At 44.2% G+C, this 11,861-nt stretch overlaps 1 pseudogene; it reads right to left on the bottom strand.

Annotated features, from left to right (window-relative positions):
* Window positions 1-1,286: 1,286 nt before the first annotated feature.
* LOC714470 (proteasome subunit beta type-3 pseudogene) lies at window positions 1,287-2,076 on the bottom strand (annotated as a pseudogene).
* Window positions 2,077-11,861: the final 9,785 nt, after the last annotated feature.

Raw genomic sequence — 11,861 nt, forward strand, 5'->3', positions numbered from 1 at the left:
TATCATTTAGCAAGCATCCTTCTGTGCATAGCACTATATACTCCCCTTCATGTACATTATTTCAAACATTCTACTATCTTCTCTTCTCACCTGTTATCTTTCTCTTAATGTTCTCCATCTATTGTGTCACAAAATTATGGGTCCACTCATGAAATTTATTTTAGAAAGGTGATAAAAAAGGGAGGCGCGGTGGCTTATGCCTGTAATCTCAGCGCTTTGGAAGGGCAAGGCGGGCAGATCACTTGAGGCTAGGAGTTCAAGACCAGCGCGGCCAACATGGTAAAACCCTGTCTCTACAAAAATTACAAAAATTAGCCGGGTGTTGTGGTGCATGCCTGTAATCCCAGCTACTACTCAGGAGGCTGAGGCAGGAGAATCACTTGAAATGGGAGGCAGAGGTTGCAGTGAGCCAAGGTCACGCCACTGCACTCCAGCCTGGGTGACAGAGTGAGATGCTGTATCCGAAAAAAAAAAAAAAAAAAAAAAAAGGATAGAGACTGGGTACAGTGGCTCATGCCTGTAATCCTAACACTTTGGGAGGCAGTTGGATCACTGGAGGTCAGGAGCTCGAGACCAGCCTCCAGCCTGGCCAACATGGTGAAACCTTGTCTCTACTAAAAATACAAAAATCAGCAGGGTGTGGTGGTGTGCTTGTAATCCCAGCTACTTGGGAGGCTGAGGCAGGATAATCTCTTGAACCCAGGAGGTGGAGGTTGCAGTGAGCTGAGATCATGCCACTGCACTCCAGCCTGGGTGACAGAGCGAGAGCAAGACTCCATCCCCCACCCCCGCAAAAAAAATAGTGTGAAAAGATTCTAGTCAAACCAATTTCATAAAGTTTTTCACTTTTCTTTGAGAACAAAAAAAATACCTACTATTAGTAGTTTGATAGGTAGAAAGTGCTTCAAAAGGATCCCTGCAGGTATGACTTATAAAAAATGAAAATTTCCAACTTATAGAATATTTTAGGTCAGATTTTTAACTTTTTTTTTTTTAAGGATATTTTATTAAAAAAAAAAAAAGTGGGCTCTGGGAACAGGGTTAGTCCATTCAGGCCTTCAATCCTAGTGGTGATTTTGTCCTTTTCAATGATGTGGACAACAACTCCACGCCTGACACTGCAACCCGGTCAACCGCATTCAGCATGGCTTGAGAGATGCTTTTTTTTTCTTTTTTTTGAGAGGGAGTTTTGCTCTGTCGCCCAGGCTGGAGTGCAGTGGCGCGATCCCTCACTGTAAGCTCTGCCTCCCGGGTTCACACCATTCTCCTGCCTCAGCCTCCCAAGTAGCTGGGACTACAGGCACCCGCCACTGCGCCTGGCTGATTTTTTGTATTGTTAGTAGAGATGGGGTTTCACCATGGCCTCGATCTCCTGATCTCGTGATCTGCCCGCCTCAGCCTCCGGAAGTGCTGGGATTACAGGGGTGAGCCACTGCGCCTGGCCGAGATGCTTCCAAACAGGTATTCTGGATCCATGCTGGGCTCCCAGAGGGACTTGCACATTCTGTACATTTGTTTGGCGCAGGTGCCACTGACCACAAAGTCATCAGTTGCCATGGGGCAGCCGATGAGATTGAGAGAGCAAATGAAGGGCTTAAAGCTCTTTGGGTCCAACCCAGAAATGACTGGCTCAGTATAGTAGGGGCCAAACTGTTTCTCATACAAGAGGTTGTCCATTATGCTCATGAGAGTATAAGGTTTGGTCTGCCAACATTTCTTCAACTCATACAGGTTCAGCTGGAACTTCAGGCACTGGGCAACTGTCTGGACGTCTGTGGCAAGCCCAGCTAGCCCGGTGTATGGCCAGTCAACCATGAACAACATCTTCTGGAAGTCCGTGGTCACCATCTGGGCCTGGATCCTGAAGCATCTGTCTGTGGCGATAGCCACACAGTTCTTCCCCTTCATGGCCATGACAGGCCCTCCATTATAGGACATAATAGACGTGATTGTGGTATGCTAGGACCCCTTCATCCAGATTTTTAATTTTTTTAACCTTGGAGTTTTTGGATCCCTGAGGGAGGAACTTCTGTGAATGGCTTTTGGAGGGGACACAAACCCTTATAATTGTACCACAGAATTTTGTGTATGTGTATTTCCCAGGATTGGGTCTCCAGATTTCATCAGATTCATATGATGAATCTGTAAAATTTCCTACAAAGCGGTGATTCTTGATCAGTAAACCTCCAAGCCTCATTGTGCACATATTTAAAAAGTTACTTCGTTTCTAAATATTTATTTTGATGAAGATAGTTCCCATATAGGTTCGTTCAGATTAATCAGATATTTAAGATTTGTTCTGTTGCTAGTTGATTCCTACTATTTTTTTTTTTTTTCCGACACGGAGTCTTGCTCTGTCGCCCAGGCTGAAGTGCAGTGGCGTGATCTCAGCTCACTACAAGCTCCACCTCCCGGGTTCACACCATTCTCCTGCCTCAGCCTCCCTAGTAGCTAGAACTACAGGTGCCCGCCACCACGCCCGGCTAATTTTTTGTATTTTTAGTAGAGACGGGTTTCACCATGTTAGCCAGGGTGGTCTTGATCTCCTGATCTCGTGATCCGCCTGCCTCGGCCTCCCAAAGTGCTGGGATTACAAGTTTATTCCTACTGTTTTAGCTCAGTTCGTATGTATGAGGTCATTTAGTCTTCAGGTTAGCATTTGAGTGAGACTAGGTTTATTTTCAAAACCTGTAAGAGAATGAAGTGAGTAATCAAGAGAGACAGTTCTAATGACTGCAATTTGAAAAGCACTTAAAGCAAAAATTCCAAAGAAACACAATGTAAAAGAAGGGCAATCAAAGAGAAGGTGGGTAAAATTTGGGATGGGATGGGGGTGGTGATTGAGAAAGAGAAAACAACAGGCCTAGACCAACGTAGAAGGTCAAGGTAATTTATGCTTCATGTATGTACCCTGAATAAGGGAGGCTTGCAGGCATGTAAAGAACAATAAACAGAAGCCACCTATTTTTGGTTAAAAGTAACAAAAAGTCGCCCCCTACTGTCACTTTATTGTAAATGGAGGAAAAGTTTGTAGCTGTTCATCCTGGTTTAAACCATAAATATATTCCTAATGAGCTCTAGGAAGCCTGCAATGTTCAAATCCTGATAAGGATGGGCTGAAAATCACTCTGAGAATGATTTTCGCTCTTATTTTTGGTCTGACTTTTATTAGTCCATTAGAGGAGACAGTTAAACAGTACAAGGGACTACAGGCTTGGCGCGGTGGCTCATGCCTGTAAACACAGCACTTTGGGAGGCCGAAGCGGGTGGATCACAAGGTCAGGAGTTCGAGACCAGCCTGGCCAACATGGTGAAACCCCATCTCTACTAAAGATACAAAACATTAGCCAGGCGTGGTGGTGCGTGCCTGTAATCCCAGCTACTCGGGAGGCTGAGGCAGGAGAATCGCTTGAACCTGGGAGGCGGAGGTTGCAGTGAGCCAAGATCGTCCCATTGCACTCCAGCCTGGGTGACGGTGAGACTCCATCTCAAAAAAAAAAAAAGACAAGGGAATACTAAGAAACAAAAATATGTCTATAAACCTGAAGGTTCTTAGCCTTCCCTTTGATTATAAAGTTAAAAATTTTAAAGCATGTAGTTGCCTTAGTAATATAGTGGTTAGGATTATGAACTCAAGTCAGATTGAAACCGAGCATGATGACTCACACCTATAATCCCAGCACTTTTGGAAGCTGAAGCAGGAGGATCACTTGAGCTCAGGAGTTTGAGACCAGCCTGGGCAACATAGTGAAACCCCATCTCTACCAAAAAAAAAAAGAAGAAGAAGAAGAGAAAATTAGACAGGTGTGGTGGCACATGCCTGTGGTCCCAGCTACTTGGGAGGCTGAGGTGGGTGGATCACTTGAACACAGGAGGTTGAGGCAGTGAGCCATGATCCCACCACTGCACTCCAGCCTGGTGATAGAACATGACTCTGTCGCTACATAAATAAATAAATAAAGTCAGACTGCTTTGATTCATGTTCCTGCTTGATTTGGGGCATTAGACAAATTGCTTAAATTCTGTGTCCCTAAGTTTCTAAAACCGTGAAGTTAGGATACTAAGAGCTTGTAGCTTGATAAGGATGTAAAGTTTCATGATATCTATATAAAAGCCCTTATTAACAAAATAGTAAGAGCTCAAATGTTGGATATTATATCTTAGTACCTCGAAGTCACATATCTACATGGGGGACTATTTATTTTGCCACCTTTTGCACATCTATTTTTGCTCATCGGAGTTTTCACTGCCTATAATGTCTGCCTGTTGGACACCTGTTTATTCTTTGCAAGTCAAATGGCACCTCTTTATGGTTTTTCTCACTGCCACCCAAAGAATTCATTTTTCTGTGTTCCCACAGTACTTTCATAATACATTGCCTTAACACTTAAACAGTATTAGTTATGTGTTCATGTGTTTTTCAGATGTGTTCTGGGTATGACTGAAGTGAGTCGTAGGAAGCAGTGAACTGCTGCTGCCTGGAACCTACCCCAACCCCATTCCCCTGCAGTCCTACCCTCTGCCCAGCATGCTTAGGAAAGTTGATTGTAGGGAACCCAAACAATCCCTGTAAGTAGGAGGTAAATAGATAGAAGGTAACTAGAGTAAATAGATTAAGAAAGCAACCAGATGGCTTAACATGTCATCAGAGACTTTCTGTGCACTTTCATTTTCATGGTATAAAAGGTAAGGTGTATATCGCAAGTCCTGAGATGTACCTTGTCTTGCTGCTGCCCAAGACTGCCTACTATGTAAGTTTCCCCTGAATAAATTTTTGGCTACCTACCAACCTGGAGTGGTCTGCTTCTTTCTTTGGTCTGAGCTTGCCCTCCGCTTATGGAGGCCATTATTGGTTCCAGTAGGGAGTTTTCCTAACATAAGATCAAAGATATTTCTTTTTCTTTTTCTTTTTTTTTTTTGGAGATGGAGTCTTGCTTTGTCACCAGGCTGGAGTGCAGTGGCTCGATCTTGGCTCACCGCAACCTCTGCCTCCTGGGTTCAAGCGATTCTCCTGCCTCAGCCTCCTGAGTAGCTGGGATTACAGGCACGCAGCCCAAGATATTTCTTAATTATCTTTGTATTCCATGGTGCGGTGCCTGGTCTATCTATAGTTTATTGTGAGGGCTGGCAAGTCTGAAATTTGTAGGGCAAGCCAACAGCTGAAAACCCAGGGAGGAGTCGATGTTGTAGTTTGAGTCCAAAGGCGGTCTGGAGGCAGAATTTCCTCTTCCCTGGGGATCTCAGTCTTTTTCTCTTAAAGCCTTCAACTGCTTGGATGAGGCCCCCACTATTATGGAGGACAATCTCCTTCACTCTAAGTCTACTGAATTAAATTTAATCTCATTTAAAAATACTTTCACAGCAACATCTAGACTGGTAGTTGGCCAGATACTGGGCACCATGGCCTATCCAAGTTCCCACATAAAATTAACATTCATAGTTGGTTTTCAATATGTATTTTGGGCTTGCATTGAATCTTGTAGCAAAGAGATATACATAGATTTTTTTTTTTTTTTTTTTTTGAGACGGAGTCTCGCTCTGTCGCCCAAGCTGGAGTGCAGTGGCGCGATCCTGGCTCACTGCAAGCTCTGCCTCCTGGGTTCACGCCATTCTCCTGCCTCAGCCTCCCGAGTAGCTGGGACTACAGGCGCCCGCCACCGCGCCCGGCTCATTTTTTGTATTTTTAGTAGAGACGGGGTTTCACCGTGGTCTCGATCTCCTGACCTTGTGATCCGCCCGCCTTGGCCTCCCAAAGTGCTGGGATTACAGGCGTGAGCCACCGCACCCGGCCTGAGATATACATAGATTTTAAAAAGCTATAATGAAAAACTGGATTATATAAATGCCAAATAAAGAATATTACAATTAAAAAATTGAATTCCTGCAATTCAGACATTGCTAAGGAGCTTGTAATCCTTGGATAATATAAGCCACTGCTTCCATGCCTAATTATGTATTTAGTTAGACTAAAAAATAATGATAACAGGTCCTGAGATTTTAGAAATAAAATGAGCTCAGAGATAATGAGTGAACTGGAGGACACAAAAATAGATGCCATATCTGTTTAGATTTATATCTTCTCCATCAACTAGGGGCTGCTCAGGTCTCTTAAAAATAGCTTCAGAAAGAGGTGGGCAAGTTGAGAGTAGGCTCAACAGATAATCCGGCTCTCAGACGTTTTAACACGACAAGGCACAAAAGGGGTAATGCTGCCATCTTGTGGTATTGTTCCCCTAGTTCTACAAATTCTAGTATTGTCTCAATTGATCTGATGTTCAGCCGGCCTAGGCCTTTTTTCTTTTTTGAGACAGTCTTGCTCTGTTGCCCACACTAGAATGCAGTGGCGCGATCTTGGCTCACTGCAACCTCTGTCTCCCAGGTTCAAGTGACTCTTGTGCCTCAGGCTCCAAAGCAGCTGGGACTACAGGTGCCCATCACCACCCCCAGCTAAGTTTTTGTATTTTTAGTAGAGATGGGGTTTTGCCATGTTGACCAGGCTGGTCTCGAATTCCTGGCCTCAAGTGATCCACCGGCCTCAGCCTCCCAAAGTGCTGGGATTACAGGTGTAAGCCACTGCTCCTGGCTGGCCTAAGCCTTTTTAACTATAGCTTTTTAGGCAAGTTAGGATTTTCTGTATTGTCTGAGCTTTGTTTAAACAGTGAGATGCTTGAAAGCAATCTATCTGAAACATTTTATAGGATTTAAGATATTTTCTAACTTTTTGAGTCTCCTAGTTTGATGTTAGGCTTGAGGTTTTGATCAATTAATGATCAATTCATCTGTCATCTATTAACAGTCATGCTCAGAATTGTCATTTAAGAAAAACATTCTGGTCCAAAGATCTTGCTGGGATCTTTGGGATCCCATGTATTTCCATGCTTTTATTCATCTGAGCCTATGATGTCAGGCCTTAGCTGATTGGATATGGGGTGGATACCTGGCCCAAGAGTAGCCAACCCATGGGCTAGTCAGTGATGAACTGGTCTGGCCGGAGAAACTCTGCCTAGATGGAGACTGCAGGGAATCTCAATGGCTTAGTCAATTACTGTCTTGGGAATAGGCACTAGAATAGTTAGAGAGAGTCAGCCCTTTAGTAATTAAACAAGTGAGAGGGCACACAGATACTAACAGAGACTGGATGAGTATTAAGTGGAGATGAGTAGGGGATCGATGAACTTCTGCTTCTGAAAGGGGACAAAGTAATCAGCTCCCTCAAAATGCCTTGGATCCTGAGCCAATTTGCCTGTATGGGCTCTTTGAGACTTGAGCGCTAGACTTTTCTTGGGTTCCCATGGGATTTGATTCCTAGGCTAAGGTTCTTGTTTTCCACATTTTCACAAACATTTTTACCATACTGTAACTATAAGCATATCACTGTCTTTTAGGTTATTCTAGTAAGTTATATTTTTCAAAATGTTTTAATGTATATTATTGACTTTAATAATAAGGATCCTACTTAGCAGTTTATATATTTCCATGTCTGCTAATCCAGGAATTCAAGGACGAAGATATCAATGACCAGCACAGAGATGTAATCTTGCTCTCGGCCACACACCTGAGTGTTTCCCTTATTTCGTTGCTGGGTGTTTCCCTTATTTTGTCCAATTTCTTTTCTTATTCTCATATTTGGCTGGATTTCTAATACCAGATCTACATCAGCTCCTTCTTAAACCTAAAATTCAGAGCCCCAGCTCTGTTGAGCAGCTATTGTATTCCAGTTGCTTTATACATGTTATCTCATAACAGCAACCTTAGGAGGTAACTACTGTTATTACCATTTTACAGATGAGAAAGCTGAGACACGTTGCATCTGATAACTGCCCAGGATCACACGGGTATAAGTGGTGGGGCTGGGATTTGATTTCTGGAAAGAGGTGAGTTTTCTTAAGTGGGAGACCCTAGGAGTAGAGAGAGAAATTGACCTTAGGAGTTTTACTTTAAATATCTTGATAAAACTCTATCCATAATGGGGAATTATGGGGCCGCACCAATCTATCTGCTGTTTTTCTTTATCCAGTCTGATAATATTGGAAGAACAAAAGTGAAGGAGGCATGAGTTTCTCTGTTACGAGAGAGCCTAGTGGTGAGGATACACAGAACTGTTATTTTCCTGCAAGGTTGCTTTAATTCTAGACAACCACTAAAACTCCACACCTCTAGGGATAGAAATGAGCAACAGTGAGACTGGAACTGGGTGAGATTTGGCGCAGGAGCGTCTCCTTGAGATAACAATGCTGCTGATAGAAGGAAGGCAAAGCTGCTAGGAGAAATTAACAACTCCGGGATGGTTAGGACATTCCCGTTAAGGCGGGGCTATTTTGAAACATTTCATCCCCACCACCATCTGCAGAAATCTACCTTTGATGCTGCCTTCCTGGGCCTGCATTTCTGGGTCTGTAACCTACCACTCAGCTCCATCTATTTTGCACCGTTATCGCTTTGAAGAAAGAGCATAGCTAGTACTAGAAGCCAAATTTTTATCACTGGAGAAAGTTCGTTTCCCTTAGAGATAAATGTACAGACAGGAGGTGATCCCTAAGACTCTTACTGGCGTTACGTACTGCGACATCAATGGCTCTTGCTGCAGTTGCAGCTTCCAGGCACAATGCACTCATTGCAGGTGGGTTGTTTTTGGCCTTTAACCACCTCACAGCCTAGGCCTCAAGTGAGGAATCCTAAGATCTGTAAATTCACCCTCTCAGAATGGAGGAACAGGGAACAGACTGCCTCTGAGTCAGGGCAAGTACTTCTTTCCTGTTTGGATTACAAGTATAATAGCAGGGAGAGAGGAGGTGAGGCACACACAGATCACTTTGTCTCCATGCAGTCTGCCTGGGAGCGCTCTTATTCTACTGACTCAAAAGACACTCCTGAAAGCAGTGCTATCCTGAGCAGCAGCTTGTGCTACTTTACCAGTCAGACCTGTTATTAAAGATGCAGACTGGTGTTTAAATCAGGCTGTGTCACACCCATCCTGGGCTCCTATGGTGGCCAGGAGAATGTGCCTCACACACCTCCAGCCACAGGGAGCAAAATGGCCTAAGGGCTCCGGTGCTGTGCTCTGAGACCTACCTGCATTTGCACCCAGGCATGCTTCCTACACGGGCCACTCCGAGCAAATAGTTAAGGCTGGCAGGGATACTAAGACAGGCCCATTCCTGGAAGACATGGGGCTTCTCTGACTTTGGTTGAAGGACTCTGTATTAGCTTTCCTGAAGCTCTGCTTGGTAGTTTAATGCTTTTCCCCAACCCTCCTTTTCTTCTTCACTCAGGCAGATAGTACAGATAAGAATAAAGAGGCTGAAGGAAGTGGACGTGTTCGAAGGGCTATATCATATAAGGCCGGGCCAGGCACAGCGGCTTACACATGTAATCCCAGCACTTTGAGAGTCTGCGACTGGTGGACTGCCTGAGCTCATCAGGAGTTCGAGACCAGCCTGGGCAACACAGTGAATCCCCATCTCTAGTTTTGTAATAAGATATTATATTTATTTTAAAATTCAAAAATATATAAGGCCAAAAGACCTACCAGAGAATATGTCCCATGAGAAGGCACACAAGATACACCATTCTCCCAGCCATCAAAATGCACTGATGAGAAGGGCACCAACATCGCTAAGAAGTTCTGCAGGCTGGGACGATGGTAAGAGTGGCGGTTACAATCTGAGCTTGTCAGCATCTGTGGGCATGATGGGGCCAGGAGGTGGCACTTAACTGCCAGAAGCCAGGAGGCTTTAATTGCCTTACCCACCAAAAGGCAGGGTTTGAGGGGCAATCACTGGGCTTTACCAGCAGGGGGTTGTGGAAATGGTTAATGGAGCATAGTGTCTCTTTTGAACTTAGAAGCAAAATAGGCAGACAGTCAACAAGGATGCTTTTAGCATCTATGACGGGGTCAACAAACTGTTCAGGTAAAGGGCTAAATATTTCAGACTTTGCAAGTCATATGCTTTTTGTGGCAACCGCTCAGCTCAGCTGTTGTAGCACAAGAGCAACCATGATGATGGCCTTATCTCCATTTTAACAACGACAAAATTTAGGTGTAAAGAATTGCCCCAAACCCAATTTGAGACTAGATTTCTGAGAAAGACTTGATTTTAGATCCAGTACTTTTCTTATGTCCTAGGAGACCTTTCTGGGTGGAGTCTAAGCTTGCCTGAACCACACCCCTCCCTGCTCTCCAGTACTCTAATAATACATGTATTTAGCAGAACCTTTTGTGGCACTAGGACTGAGTATTATTATTATTATTCTTGAGACAAGGTCTAGCTCTGTTGCCCAGGCTGGAGTGCAGTGGCATGATCTCGGCTTACTGCAACCTGTGCCTCCCAGACTCAAGCGATTCTCATGTCTCAGCCTCCTGAGTAGCTGGGATTACAGGCATGTGCCAGCACACCTGGCAATTTTTTCTTTCTTTCTTTTTCTTTTTTTGTATTTTTAGTAGAGTGGGGTTTCATCATGTTGCTCAGGCTGGTCTTGAACTCCTGGCCTCAAGTGATCTGCCTACCTTGGCCTCCCAAAGTGCTGGGATTACAGGCATGAGCCACTGTGCCCGGCCAATTTTCACTATTATACCACTTTGTTTATATATGTAGAAAACAGTATATGATAAGAAGATCTTATATTTGTGGAGCCTATAGTAGACAGCTTTCTCCCCCAATCCGCTGCTGCTAGTATTCAATCTCCCTTTCCATTTTTTGAAGGAATACCCATCATAATAGTTCTGGCAGAAGTAAGAGGGCCAAGTACATTCTCTCCCTGCTCTGACAGCTACAATGCTGGCCTTTGACATACAGTTGGTCAACTGGAAACTCCCACTGAGAACTTTCACTTTCACTCTCTTTATATTTGTGTCAATCATTCTAGAGTAATTTGTGATGACGTGGGAGCATCCTGTGGGTAGCCGGGCTGTTTCTGCTAAAACGAGGTGTACTTTCTGCTTTTTGATTCTCCAGAGCTGTCCTCATTCCTGTGTACTTCTCCTCCCATCATTACCCATCATTTTGATGGTTCTGTGAATCCTTGAGAGCCTTTTAATGTCCCCCCATTTTTCCTTTTTTTTTGAGACGGAGTCTCGCTCTGTCGCCCAGTCTGGAGTGCAGTGGCGTGATTTTGGCTCACCGCAAACTCCACCTCAGGGTGCAAGCAATTCTCTGCCTCAGCCTCCCGAGCAGCTGGGATTATAGGCACCTGCTACCACGCCTGGCTAATTTTTGTATTTTTAGTGGAGACAGAGTTTCACCATCTTGGCCAAGCTGGTTTTGATCTCCTGACCTCGTGATCCACCCGCCTCGGCCTCCCAAAGTGCTGGGATTACAGGCGTGAGCCACCGTGCCCAGCCTAATGTCCCTTTTCTACTTAAAGCATCCAGAGCTGGTTTCTTTCTTGCAACCGAGAATGCTGATTGAGATAGAACCTCCATATACATTAGTGCTTCTTGTCTGAAAACAACAACAACAACAACAACAACAACAACAATAACTTGACCTTCAATGACACAGATGAGGAAACTCCATGGCAGTTTTGGTTATTATTTGATAAGCAGATTAGCTGTGAGGAAAACAGCATGTTTGGGAGGTGTTGGGGATGTCTGTTAAAAGCAAGGCATAAAACACAAGTATTATGCTGTAATATGGTTTGGCTGTGTCCACATCCAAATATTAACTTGAATTGTAGCTCCCAGAATTCCCACGTGTTATGGGAGGGACTCAGGGTGAGATAATCGAATCATGGGTGCTGGTCTCTCCCATGCTATTCTCATGATAGTGAGTTAGTCTCATGAGATCTGATGGGTTTATCAGGGGTTTCTGCTTTTGCTTCTTCCTCATTTTCTCTTGCTGCCACCATGTAAGAAGTACCTT

Source organism: Macaca mulatta, chromosome 7, assembly GCF_049350105.2.
Source record: "Macaca mulatta isolate MMU2019108-1 chromosome 7, T2T-MMU8v2.0, whole genome shotgun sequence".
Classification (NCBI taxonomy): Eukaryota; Metazoa; Chordata; class Mammalia; order Primates; family Cercopithecidae; genus Macaca; species Macaca mulatta.